At 48.3% G+C, this 11,166-nt stretch overlaps 1 protein-coding gene across 3 annotated transcripts in view; it reads left to right on the top strand.

The window, feature by feature from the left end:
* Positions 1-637: 637 nt before the first annotated feature.
* The window catches only part of PHC2 (polyhomeotic homolog 2), a 59,970-nt gene continuing 49,441 nt past the window's right edge, over positions 638-11,166 (top strand). For 2 of the 3 annotated variants that reach the window (XM_077931469.1, XM_077931467.1), the window contains exon 1: positions 638-720. The gene's annotated coding sequence lies outside the window, so the exon portion shown is untranslated. The remainder of the gene's footprint in view (positions 721-11,166) is intronic. The other variant, XM_077931468.1, reaches the window with a different exon arrangement.

The raw sequence follows: 11,166 nt of genomic DNA, 5'->3' as shown, positions 1-11,166 counted from the left end.
CCACCATCTCCTTGGCGGAAAGGAAACTGTAATAATGAGTATTAAATGTGGGTAGCGGATTTGAATTTCCAGTGTGCCAGGAGCAATTAACGAAAACAATGGATAGCTTGGAATTTCAAGGCATGTGCCAATAATTAGGACCACTCGTCTGCTTTGAAAGCTAGGGCAACTGTATTCTATACCCAATCCTAAATCTTCAGCCACCTCCAAACTAGACATCCCGCCCCTCTTCTTTCCCTTTTTTTAACCCAGACATCACATCTTGTGATTGCTGCATGCGTGCGTTTTAAATATATTTGCATTTCAAATACTGGCTAAATAGAGGAGGGTGGGCTGACTGCATCATCCCCCCCCCCATTTACTCTCTCCACCAAGAGGTGGAAATTGGGGGGGGGGGGGAATCCAAGGCCACGTGATCCACAGGGTGGGGTTTCCCCTCCCCAGTTGCTATGGCAACTGTCTGGGACATGCATTCCCCCCCCCCCGCTTCGCTGGGTTTCATGGTGTGAGTCCAGGGAGGGGCGGGGACAAAAAGGCCCGGAGCTACCATTGGCGGGGGCGCGCACGTGACGCATGCAGGAATGCTAATGAATCCTGTCCCCCCCCTCCCATCTTGCGCGCGCTGTCTGGGTTTTTTTTTTTTTTTGCATTCGCGGCTCGTGGCGCGCGCGCGGAGGGGGGCCAGGCTGGCTGGTCGCTGCGCATGCACGTGGAGGTCAGGTAAGGGGGCAGGGCAGCCTGTCAGGGTGCTGGTGGGGGACGTTGGGTGCGGAGGGGGTGTCTCCCCTTCCTCCTGCTGCTTATTTTCCAAGGCCTGAGCATTGCAATGGTGTTTTTTCTCCCTTTTTGGTGGTGGTCGGGAATGTGTCATTTGCGATGCTCTGTTGCAATAGGAACATGGCAAGCTGCATTCTTCCCGAGGCAGGTCATCGGTCCAGCTAGCTCAATACTGTCCGCACTGGCCGGCAGCGGCTCTCCAGGGTTTCACACTCGGGACATTCGCAACCCCTACCTGGAGATGCCATTGGGGTTTGAACCTTTGACCAAGGCAGCTGCTCCACCTCTGAGCTGTTGTCTTTCACCTAAATGCAAAGCGAGGTTCTGAATTAAACTGGAACACGGGAACCTGCCTTGTGCTGAAATCATTGGCCTATCCATCCCAGTATTGTCTACACCAGGCATGTCCAACAGGTAGATCGTGATCTACCGGTAGATCACTGGACGTCTGTGGTACATCACTGGTAGATCATTGGCTCCCCCCAAAGAAGCTGAACAACTGTGGCTCCCCTAAAAAAAGCTCAACATTTTACCTCCTTCCTAAAAAAAGCTTTGACCTGAACCCCAAAAAAGGGGGTAGATCACTGCCAGTTTTTAACTCTGAGAAGATCACAGTCTCTTGGGAGTTGGCCACCCCTGGTCTACACTGACTGGCAGCAGCAGGGTGTCTCTCCTTACCTGGAGACGCCATTGGGGATTGAACCTGCATGCAAGGCAGATGCTCTACCCATTTGAGCTACAGCCCAATGCAGCCCATGCAACACTGCATAGGGAAGGGTGATGTGCTCAGCTGGACTCCTGGGTTCTTGGGAGAGGGGGACCGATGGTTTTCAGACTTTTCCAATATCTCTTATCAAGCATAGGTACGGCATGGTCATGGTGACACTCCTAACTCTTGAGTGCTTTTTTGGGGTATCTGTTTTAGATTGTAAGGCCCTCAGGGCAGAGAATGGAGCTTTTACTGACCTCTATGCAGAATTATGCATGGGGATGAGTCCTGTAGAAATAAATATTCAGAAACCGTGAGTGGCTTTTCTGGATCAGGCCACACGATTTAGGGATAGCCAAAGTAACACCCTGTCCCAGGGGTGGGCAACCTAAGGCCCAGGGGCCGGGTGCAGCCCAATCGCCTTCTCAATCCGGCCTGCGGACGGTCTGGGAATCAGCATGTTTTTACATGATTAGAATGTGTCCTTTTATTTAAAATGCATCTCTGGGTTATTTGTGGGGCCTGCCTGGTGTTTTTACATGAGTAGAATGTGTGCTTTTATTTAAAATGCATCTCTGGGTTATTTGTGGGGCATAGGAATTCGTTCATTCCCCCCCCCCCCAATATAGTCCGGCTCACCACATGGCCTGAGGGACGGTGGACCGGCCCATGGCTGAAAAAGGTTGCTGACCCCTGCCCTATCCAGATGTTACTGGACTGTAGCACTTAACCCCCGTGACCATTGGCTGCTGTAGCAGGGGCTGATGGTAAATGGAGTCCAGTAACATTGGGAGGGCAGGACATTGACTAGCGCTTTGTGGCAAACATGGCCAGATGGATGCCTTCAGGGTGCCCTTCAGACTGTTGCCTTACTACATCTGTTACCCTTATCTGTTAGTCATGAAGGCTATCTAATAGACAAGGCCATGGTCATCACCACATCTTACTTAGAAGCGGCTTAGTCATGCTGACCACATGACCCAGAAGCTGTACACTGGCTCCCTCGGCCAATAAAGCGAGATGAGCGCTGCAACCCCAGAGTCGGCCACGACTGGACCTAATGGTCAGGGGCCCCTTTACCTTTAGCTTTATTAAAGGGAGACCTGAGTTCACATCCTGTGCTTGGCTGCAAGGCTTCCTGGGCATTCCAGAAGAACAGCCCGTTCATTACCTCCAACCACCCTGTACCTTGCAGGATTACGGTATTGTGCGGATGGGAGGCAGGAGACACTGTGTACATTGTGGTGGGGGTTGAGCGGGGAACAGAAGGAAGGTCTGCTGTAATCGGCCTTGAAAAGCCGCTCTCTCTCTATTAAAGGCCTTATTACGGAATAGATCCAATGTCCCTTGTGGGAGGAATTGCCTTGAAATGGAGATGAGATGAGTAAGCTGCATTGGGGAGGGGGGGGGGTGTTGAGCGCAGGGGGAAGGTTGAATTCTTAATTTTTGCTTGATGTCTTTTTTCCTCCCTCCACTCCCCCCGCCCCCATATGGCAGGCTGATTAATTTGTGACTCCTTAATGGCAAACAATGAGCTGAAGGGTTTCTGACTCCTTGTCTGGAAGCGTCTGGTAGCTCCCAAGTCCAGGGTTTGTGAGGGTGGCATAATAGGGTTCCTGGTTTCCCATTCCTTATTTATTCGTTTACAAAAAAACATTTATATACCGCTGCAGTTTACGCCACTATCAAAGTGGTTTGCAGCAATAGAAGCATCATAATCATCATTAATATTCATTTCATTTCTATACTGCTTTATATTTTCAATAACCTTCCCCCCTACAATAAATCTATTCAAACGTTATAATCAGAATTTGGCTAAATGTTGCGGAAAGATGTATTTCTAATAGGAATAGGAAACTTTTCAGCAGGCATTTAAAAGTTGGCCCATAAGGTGCCCTTGTTTTACTCTGGTGTTCCACCCTAAACCAAATCCTGGGCTGCCATCCTGTACCCGACTAGGTGAGAGGAAGCCCCATGGCACACAAAGAGACTTACAGTGGTACCTCGGTTTACGAACTTAATCCGTTCCGGAAGTCCGTTTTTAAACCAAAGCCATTCTTAAACCGAGGTAAATTTCGCTAACCGGGACACTACTTCCAGTTTTGCGGAGTTCGTATACCAAATAGTTTGTAAACAGGGCTGTTCTTAAATTGAGGTACCACTGTACAGTGGTACCTCAGGTTAAGAACTTAATTCGTTCTGGAGGTCCGTTCTTAACCTGAAACTGTTCTTAACCTGAGGTACCACTTTAGCTAATGGGGCCTCCCACTGCCACTGTGTCAGCAGCACACGATTTCTGTTCTCATCCTGAGGTAAAGTTCTTAACCCGAGGTACTACTTCCGGGTTAGCGGAGTCTGTAACCTGAAGCATCTGTAATCTGAAGCGTCTGTAACCCAAGGTACCATTGTACTTCTGTGTGGACTCGTGTTAGGTAGTGTTAGGTAGCTCTATGGCCCATTCTTGACAAGCGCCTGGTCTTTAGCCCATGCACAACAGCAGGAGACTGTTCCTAAGCCTCTTTGCAAAGTTTCTCCCCTTGAGTTTTGCAGGGAGGACTCACACGCTTATTGTAAAGTAGTAATTGCAGAAAACGGCTTCTTGTGAGTACCAAAGTCCCGCAGGAAAGATGCATCCTGGCGGCTAGGAACAAAAGGAAGAGCAAACTAGAGAGATTTCAAGGACTATGAAAAAAATGAGATGGAGAGATGGAAAGGAAGAAAAGGAGATTCTTGCTACAGTCCCTAACTTCACCCACTGGCTAAAAAGACTGGGCAGCCAGGGTGGCTCACTTCACAACAATCACTTCAAGACTTGCATTTTATTTATTGTTTAATGAAAGCTCAGCGCTGGCTGGGACCCCTGGTCAGGGGCTCCAGTTAAGGCCTTCATGGGCACTGTGTTGGTGCCCCCGATTTCTATGGGGCCCAAGTTCCCTACTCCTGCCATAGAGGGATGCCCCATCCTCTCCAACCCACAGAGGAGGGGGATGTTAGCCTTGCTGTTGCTAACCAGCTGTTCAGAAGTGAACTTGTGGAAGGAACTTGAGAAAGCCTTGCCACCGTAGTTCATGCACAGGTTACTTCAAGATTGGATTGCTGCAATGCGCTTCATGTGGGGCTTCCCTTGCTGACAGGAGTGAGGCTTTGGCAGTGGGAAACTCCTATAGCTCAGAGATCTGCGCTGGTCGCTGATTTGCTACAGGGCCAAGTTCAATGTATTACTATTAGTATCTAAAGCTCTTAACAACTTGGGAGCAGTTTACCTATGAGATCACCTTACCTATAAGATGCACTCACTTGACCCCTTTGATCTGCAGAACTGTCCCTGCTCTAGGTATCACCCTGCCTTTGTAAGGCATGGATCTTTTACTGTGGTGGCATCTACACTGTGGAACTCCCTGCCTATTGATATCAGGCAGGCTCCTTCACTGTACTCCTTTCAGCGCCTGCCAAAAACATTTTTGTGTAGGCATGCAGACCCAAACATGTAGAATGTTGGTGTATGTTTTAATTTGTTTTTAGTTTATTATTGATTTTATCTTTCAAATGTTTTAACAAGTTGCTTTTTACATATATATATATATATATATATATATATATATATATGCAGGTTTTGGTGTCCTCGGGTGTCTTCCCGTGTAAAAGTTGGGGTGTCTAGGCGACGTTTCGACGAGGTCTCACTCGTCATCTTCAGGCTGGTGCTTTCGGCTTCTGACACCATCCAGTAGCCAAACCATGATGGCACCTCCGGATGCTGCACCCCCCTGCAATCCCTACACAGATCTGGCTGGCACAGGCCACAAAACCACAGCTCGCCCCTATACACGAAGCCAAGCCAGAGCACAACTACAGCCATCTTCTCAGAAAAACTCTTCACAAAGTTCAAGAGGTCAAGACACAAAGGCTTTAGCAACTAATCCACACCTAATGACCCACCTAAGTGGTACTCAGGATATCACTCAAGAAATCACTCAAGATATCCCTCAAGCAACTAAGGAACAAAAGAAGAAAAGGCACACTAGCCTGGGAACTTCCTCTCGGCCCAGAACATTGGAGGCTATACACCACACCCCTCAACAGTATTTATAGGAACTCAAACACTGAGATCCTGCTCTGTTCCAGTAACAAGAAGCCGAAAGCACCAGCCTGAAGATGACGAGTGAGACCTCGTCGAAACGTCGCCTAGACACCCCAACTTTTACACGGGAAGACACCCGAGGACACCAAAACCTGCATACCTATACCCGTGAAAATCTACGAAAGCATATATATATATATATATATATATATATATATATATATATATATATATAGTTTTGTTCTCTTTGTAAACCACTTGGAGGTTTTTTTGTTTTTGTTTTTTTTAAAGACCAATCAAGCTGTGTATAAATTTTATGAAATGAAGGAAGGAAGGAAGGAAGGAAGAAGGGGCCCTCTCCTCTTTTGATTTCTTTCCTTGCCTCCTTAGAACCTTGTGGCTGCAATGGCCTTCGGGTGGGTTTGATGGATGGCAGGCGTCAATCGACGGATTGCTCCAAAGATGTTTTACTGGAGAGCTGGGCTGACCTTGGGTGTGAGGGGAAATACATCAGCCCCCTCCAACCCCATGCACTCCCCTCTTATACCTCTCTGTGTTTCCTGCCGGAAATAGACGCTTCCGTAACCCTAATACATTTTTAAATGCTCCATGTTTATCAGACGGCGTCTTCCAGGCAATTAGTCCTGGTTGGAGGATAGGGAGAAGGCAAGGAGGCGAGTGGGCAGCCCTTAGCCTTTCATGCATGTGGAATTCTGTGAAGGTTTGGGGAGCGTTTAGCTGAAGGAACGGAAAGCTGAGCTTCTTTGGGATTCAATTAAGACAAAGGGCCAAGGGTCTAGCCCTCATGGGTACACAGAACAGTGATCAATATTCAGTGGATGTGTGTTGTGTAGGCCTTGGAAGAGTTCTGGATAAATCCTTCATGATCTGGAGTAATATTTCCTTTCTCTTCCCATCACCCATGCCCCAATTTCTGCTTTTCTACTTTCTCTACCCATACTTTGTTCTTGCTATTTTTTTTTTGAACGGTCCTCATCTCTTTATTTGCAGTCCACAAAAATGCCCATTGCTACAACTGGAAAACAAATAATCACAGATCACTTTCAAAAGCTCTCTTGTTTGTTCTGCTACTTATTAAGCTTCCCCTAATCAAGCCTGTCTTTTTCATCATATTTTGGTGATTTTCAGATATAACTGGACTAAGGAAACAACAATAACCGTTGAAGTTCTGAGGCATGGCTAACATGTTCATTTATTTCAATGGGTCTCATTCTAAATAGGGCTAGCATTGGGTGTAGCCCATGGTCTGGAATACAGCAGATCTCTACACACCTAAAATGTGGCTAAAAGAATCCTAGAAATTGCAGTTTCTCAGAAACTAGCTAGACTATAACAGTAAGGATTGGCTGTCTTCTAAGGAACCCATACACAACCTGTTTTTAATTATTTGTTTTGAATTGCTGTTCTGGGTGTGCTTCCAGACTGGAAAGAGGCAAGCCCAGAATTGCATCTCTGCATGAGTTGCTGAAAGAAGCCCCCTTTTTCCCCTTCAAAGAAGGGCTTTGTACCTGCAGCAGGAGTGATCTAATCGTACTTGATGGGAAGGAAGTGTTTAGCAGCATTTGAGCTCAGCAGAGGCTGCTTGAAGGAGACAGGGTGGCAGTGATTCATACAGAGATACAGCAGGAAGCCTCCACCTTTGGGGATTTTCTGCACTTAAGTTGCATTAAGCAGTTCGTGCACTGTGGGAGTGTATCAGCAAGTTAAGCCAACATTACAGCCTTTTCTGAGCATGCTGAATGTGAAACAGAGCCTCTGTTTGGTTATTTTTAAATAGTGTCTTCCAGTCAGTCCCTTCCTACCAAACAGAGTGCATTGCAGTTAGCTGAACCACAGCAATGTGTGCTGAAGGGCATTGCAACACCATTACGTTTGCTGGCGGCAGATGGCCTCACGGCTTTGCTTCCAGAGAGAGGAAGGAGTTGCTGCTCTTGTGAGAGTAAAGGGCAAGTGTAATTGTGGAGAAGAGAGGCAGTTACTTCTGCTGGCCCTGCTAACTGTGCACCTTGTTTAAAGTCCCATATGACATAATGCCAGCCAAGGAAAGTCAAGAGCAGCCGTTGGCCTGCCAGGTCTTTTTGTAAAAGATAAAATAAATGGCAGCCAGCTCAGATCAGGGAGCAGCCATAAATTTCCGTGTTTTTAATCATCATTAAGTTGCAAACGTTGCAGCAGCAGCAGCTGGGAATGCCTAAATGGGAGGGGGACCCCGGCTGCGGATGCACCAGGCTGAGTGGGCTGCCACGATTCCGGCACTATTTCCGGAAGATTTACAGCTACGGAGCTTGTAAGCAGACAGAGGCCATTTGTGACGGCTAATGGAAAGCTCCATAATAGCACTTTATAGAAGCTTATATATATTTGACTCCTAAATTTTTATATATATAGAGAGAGAGAGAATGAGTAAGCTTCCGGTCCATATGGAGGCAAAGGTAAAAATGTGGAAGGGTTAATGGGGGCATCATTGCCTGGTAAAAGCTCACAAGGTGCAGAGGGTCAAGTCATCTCAGGAGGCAGGAATAAGGGGAGGAGGCAGGCGAGCGAAAGGGAAGACGCCTGCTCCATTTAGCTCAATATCATCCGCACTGACTGGCAGCAGCTCACCAGAGCTTCAGACGGGGTCTTTCCCATCCATACCTGGAGACGCTGACGGCTGGACTTGGGAGCTTCGAAGTGCAAAGCCAAGTGGAGAGCGGTGGTCCTCCTTCCAAAGTTTAGCTAAGGTTCTAGTCATCATGGTTCTGAACCAAAGCTGGTTTTAAAGAGGAAGTTGCCTTGTAGTGAGCCAGACCATTGGTCCTGCCAGTTCAGCTTTGTCTACACTGACTGGCCAGGACTAGTCAGGGTTTTGGGAGGGCATCTCTCCGCCCTACCTGGAGTTGCTGGGGATTGTATCGACACCTTCTGCATATAAAGGAGGGGCTCAGCACTGAGCTGGGTGAGTAAGAGGTGCCATGATAGAATTGTACAAAACAATGCATGGACATCCAATGAAACTGGATGTTGGGAGATTCAGGGCAGATATAAGAAATCCCTTCTTCGTGCAGTACATAGTTTAACTGTGGAACTCCCTCCCACTGGAGGTAGTGAGGCCGATCAACCTGGGTGGCTTTAAAAGAGGATGGGGGCAAATTTGTGGAGGATAATGCTATTGATGGCTACTAGCCAGGGTGGCTGTGCTCTGCCCTGAAGGATAGCTTAGTTGGTAGTGCATGAGACTCTTAATCTCAGGGTCGTGGGTTTGAGTCCCAGGTTGGGTGAAAAATTCCTGCATTGCAGGGGGTTGGACTAGATGACCCCGACACTGGTCCCTTCCAACTCTACAAGGTTGCGATTCCGCCTTTGCGGTGCAGAGGCAGTTATGCTTCTGAATACTTGTTACTGGAAGCTGCAGGGGGGGAGAGGGCTCTTGCAATGGGTGTCTGGTTGGTCAGTGTGAGAACAGGATGCTGAACTAGATGGGTCCCCTTAGGCCTGGTCTTCTGGAGGTCCTGCCCACCACTTAGCCTTGGTGGTCCTCTTACTTCAGTGAGGAAAGGTAGAAGTGCTGGTTTGTTAAACTAGTGAGAAAGCGGAGGAAGATCTATTAAGAGCTGATCAGGTGTATTTTCCTGGGAGTGAAGGGAGTGAAACCCTTTCCTCCCTCACTCTGGATAACCAGAACTCCAGCACACCATGCAAGCAATAGATTCAGGGCAGACTTCTTCGCATGGCAGGAAATTAACCTGTGGAACTCACTGTCCTAAGCCGTGGTGATGTCAGGTTTCTAAAGATGACATGAAAATGGGATCTAGCTACTTTATAGGAGATGGGCTTTTCCACGGCTACCAGCCCACACTTTGTTGTTGTTGTTTAGTCGTTTAGTCGTGTCCGACTCTTCGTGACCCCATGGACCAGAGCACGCCAGGCACTCCTGTCTTCCACTGCCTCCCACAGTTTGGTCAAACTCATGCTGGTAGCTTCGAGAACACTGTCCAACCATCTCGTCCTCTGTCGTCCCCTTCTCCTTGTGCTCTCCATCTTTCCCAGCATCAGGGTCTTTTCCAGGAAGTCTTCTCTTCTCACGAGGTGGCCAAAGTATTGGAGCCTCAGCTTCAGGATCTGTCCTTCCAGTGAGCACTCAGGGCTGATTTCCTTAAGAATGGATCGGTTTGATCTTCTTGCAGTCCATGGGACTCTCAAAAGTCTCCTCCAGCACCATAATTCAAAAGCATCGATTCTTTGGCGATCAGTCTTCTTTATGGTCCAGTTCTCACTTCCATACATCACTACTCCAGCCCACACTAGCTAAGCTGAACTTCCAGGTTTCTGACCATTCTGCTCTTGGGGTACCAGTGGTTGGAGGGCAGAGAGTTCTCATAGAATCATAGAGTGGGAATTATCTAGTTGCAAGGCGAGAATATGCCCTCGTCCCTTACGGGGATCGAACCTGCAACCTTGACATTGTCAGCACCATGCTCTAGCCCAGTGAGCTCTTGCTTTCGTGCTGTGTTTGTGAGCTTCTCAGGACAGGAACGTTCGGTTGGAAACACAGTGGGACTTGGGATATTGGACTAGATGGGCCTTGGATCTGACCCCGAAAGGTGGGGAATCTCTAGCCCTCCAGGTGCCATTGGACTATAGTTCCCATTATCCCTGACTTCCTCCCCACCACATGTGTTTTATGATGCTTTTGCAGATGGGCTTCGTTTTTATTTTTTTTAAGGGCTACCAAACTCAAATTAATTTGTGCTGAATACTTTCTTCTCGCCCGTCCCCGCCCTCACAGAAATGGCTAATTTATATGCTAAGTAGCCTGATGGAAATCGATGGCGCCTGCCGATCAATAGGGGATCCTACGGGCACCATTGACCAGGGCCGGCTAATGGAAGTCCTTTCGAGGCGGCGCCAGCAATGAAAACGGAACAATTAGGGGACGATAAATGGGCCCACTGGAGGGGGGCAGGGGGAACGCTTGAGTGCCTCATATTTGAGTGATATGAGTTCATTGCCCCTTCCCCTCCCCTTGTGTAGGAGGGTTCCTCCTCCTCCGTGGTGATTGCCTTTATTTTCTCCTGGGGGTTTCAAGAAGGCACGACCAAGTGTGTGGTTTGGAGAAACCTCCCCAGTAGCCAAGGCTTGGGTGGCTTCAGAAGAAGATCAGACAAATTCATGGAGGAGAGAGCAACCAAGGGCTCCTTGATAGCTATGCTCTGCCTCAGTGGCGTAGCGTGGGGGGTGCAGGGGACGCCGGCTGCACCGGGCGCAACATCTGGGGTTAGGGCAAATCCACAGGTTAGGGGGCGCAAATTACTTGCCTTGTCCCGGGTGCTGACAACCCATGCTACGCCACTGCTCTGCCTCCATGGTCAGAGGCAGCCATGCTTCTCTTGTTGGAAACCACAGGAGGGGAGAGCGGTCTTGTGTTCGGGTCCTGCTTCCAGGTTTCCCCCTGGAGCATCTGGTTGGCCACTGTGAGAACGATCTGGATTAGATGGGCCAATGGCCTATTCCATCAGACTCTTCTTACTTTCTTAAGGCTGCAGTGCGGACACACAAACACTAAATATAGTGGCAAGCACAGAATTCAGTTTTCTGATAG

This window comes from Podarcis muralis, chromosome 7 (assembly GCF_964188315.1).
Source record: "Podarcis muralis chromosome 7, rPodMur119.hap1.1, whole genome shotgun sequence".
Lineage (NCBI taxonomy): Eukaryota > Metazoa > Chordata > Lepidosauria > Squamata > Lacertidae > Podarcis > Podarcis muralis.
Note: the sequence above shows the minus strand (reverse complement) of the source record. Positions and strands in the feature narration are given on the sequence as shown.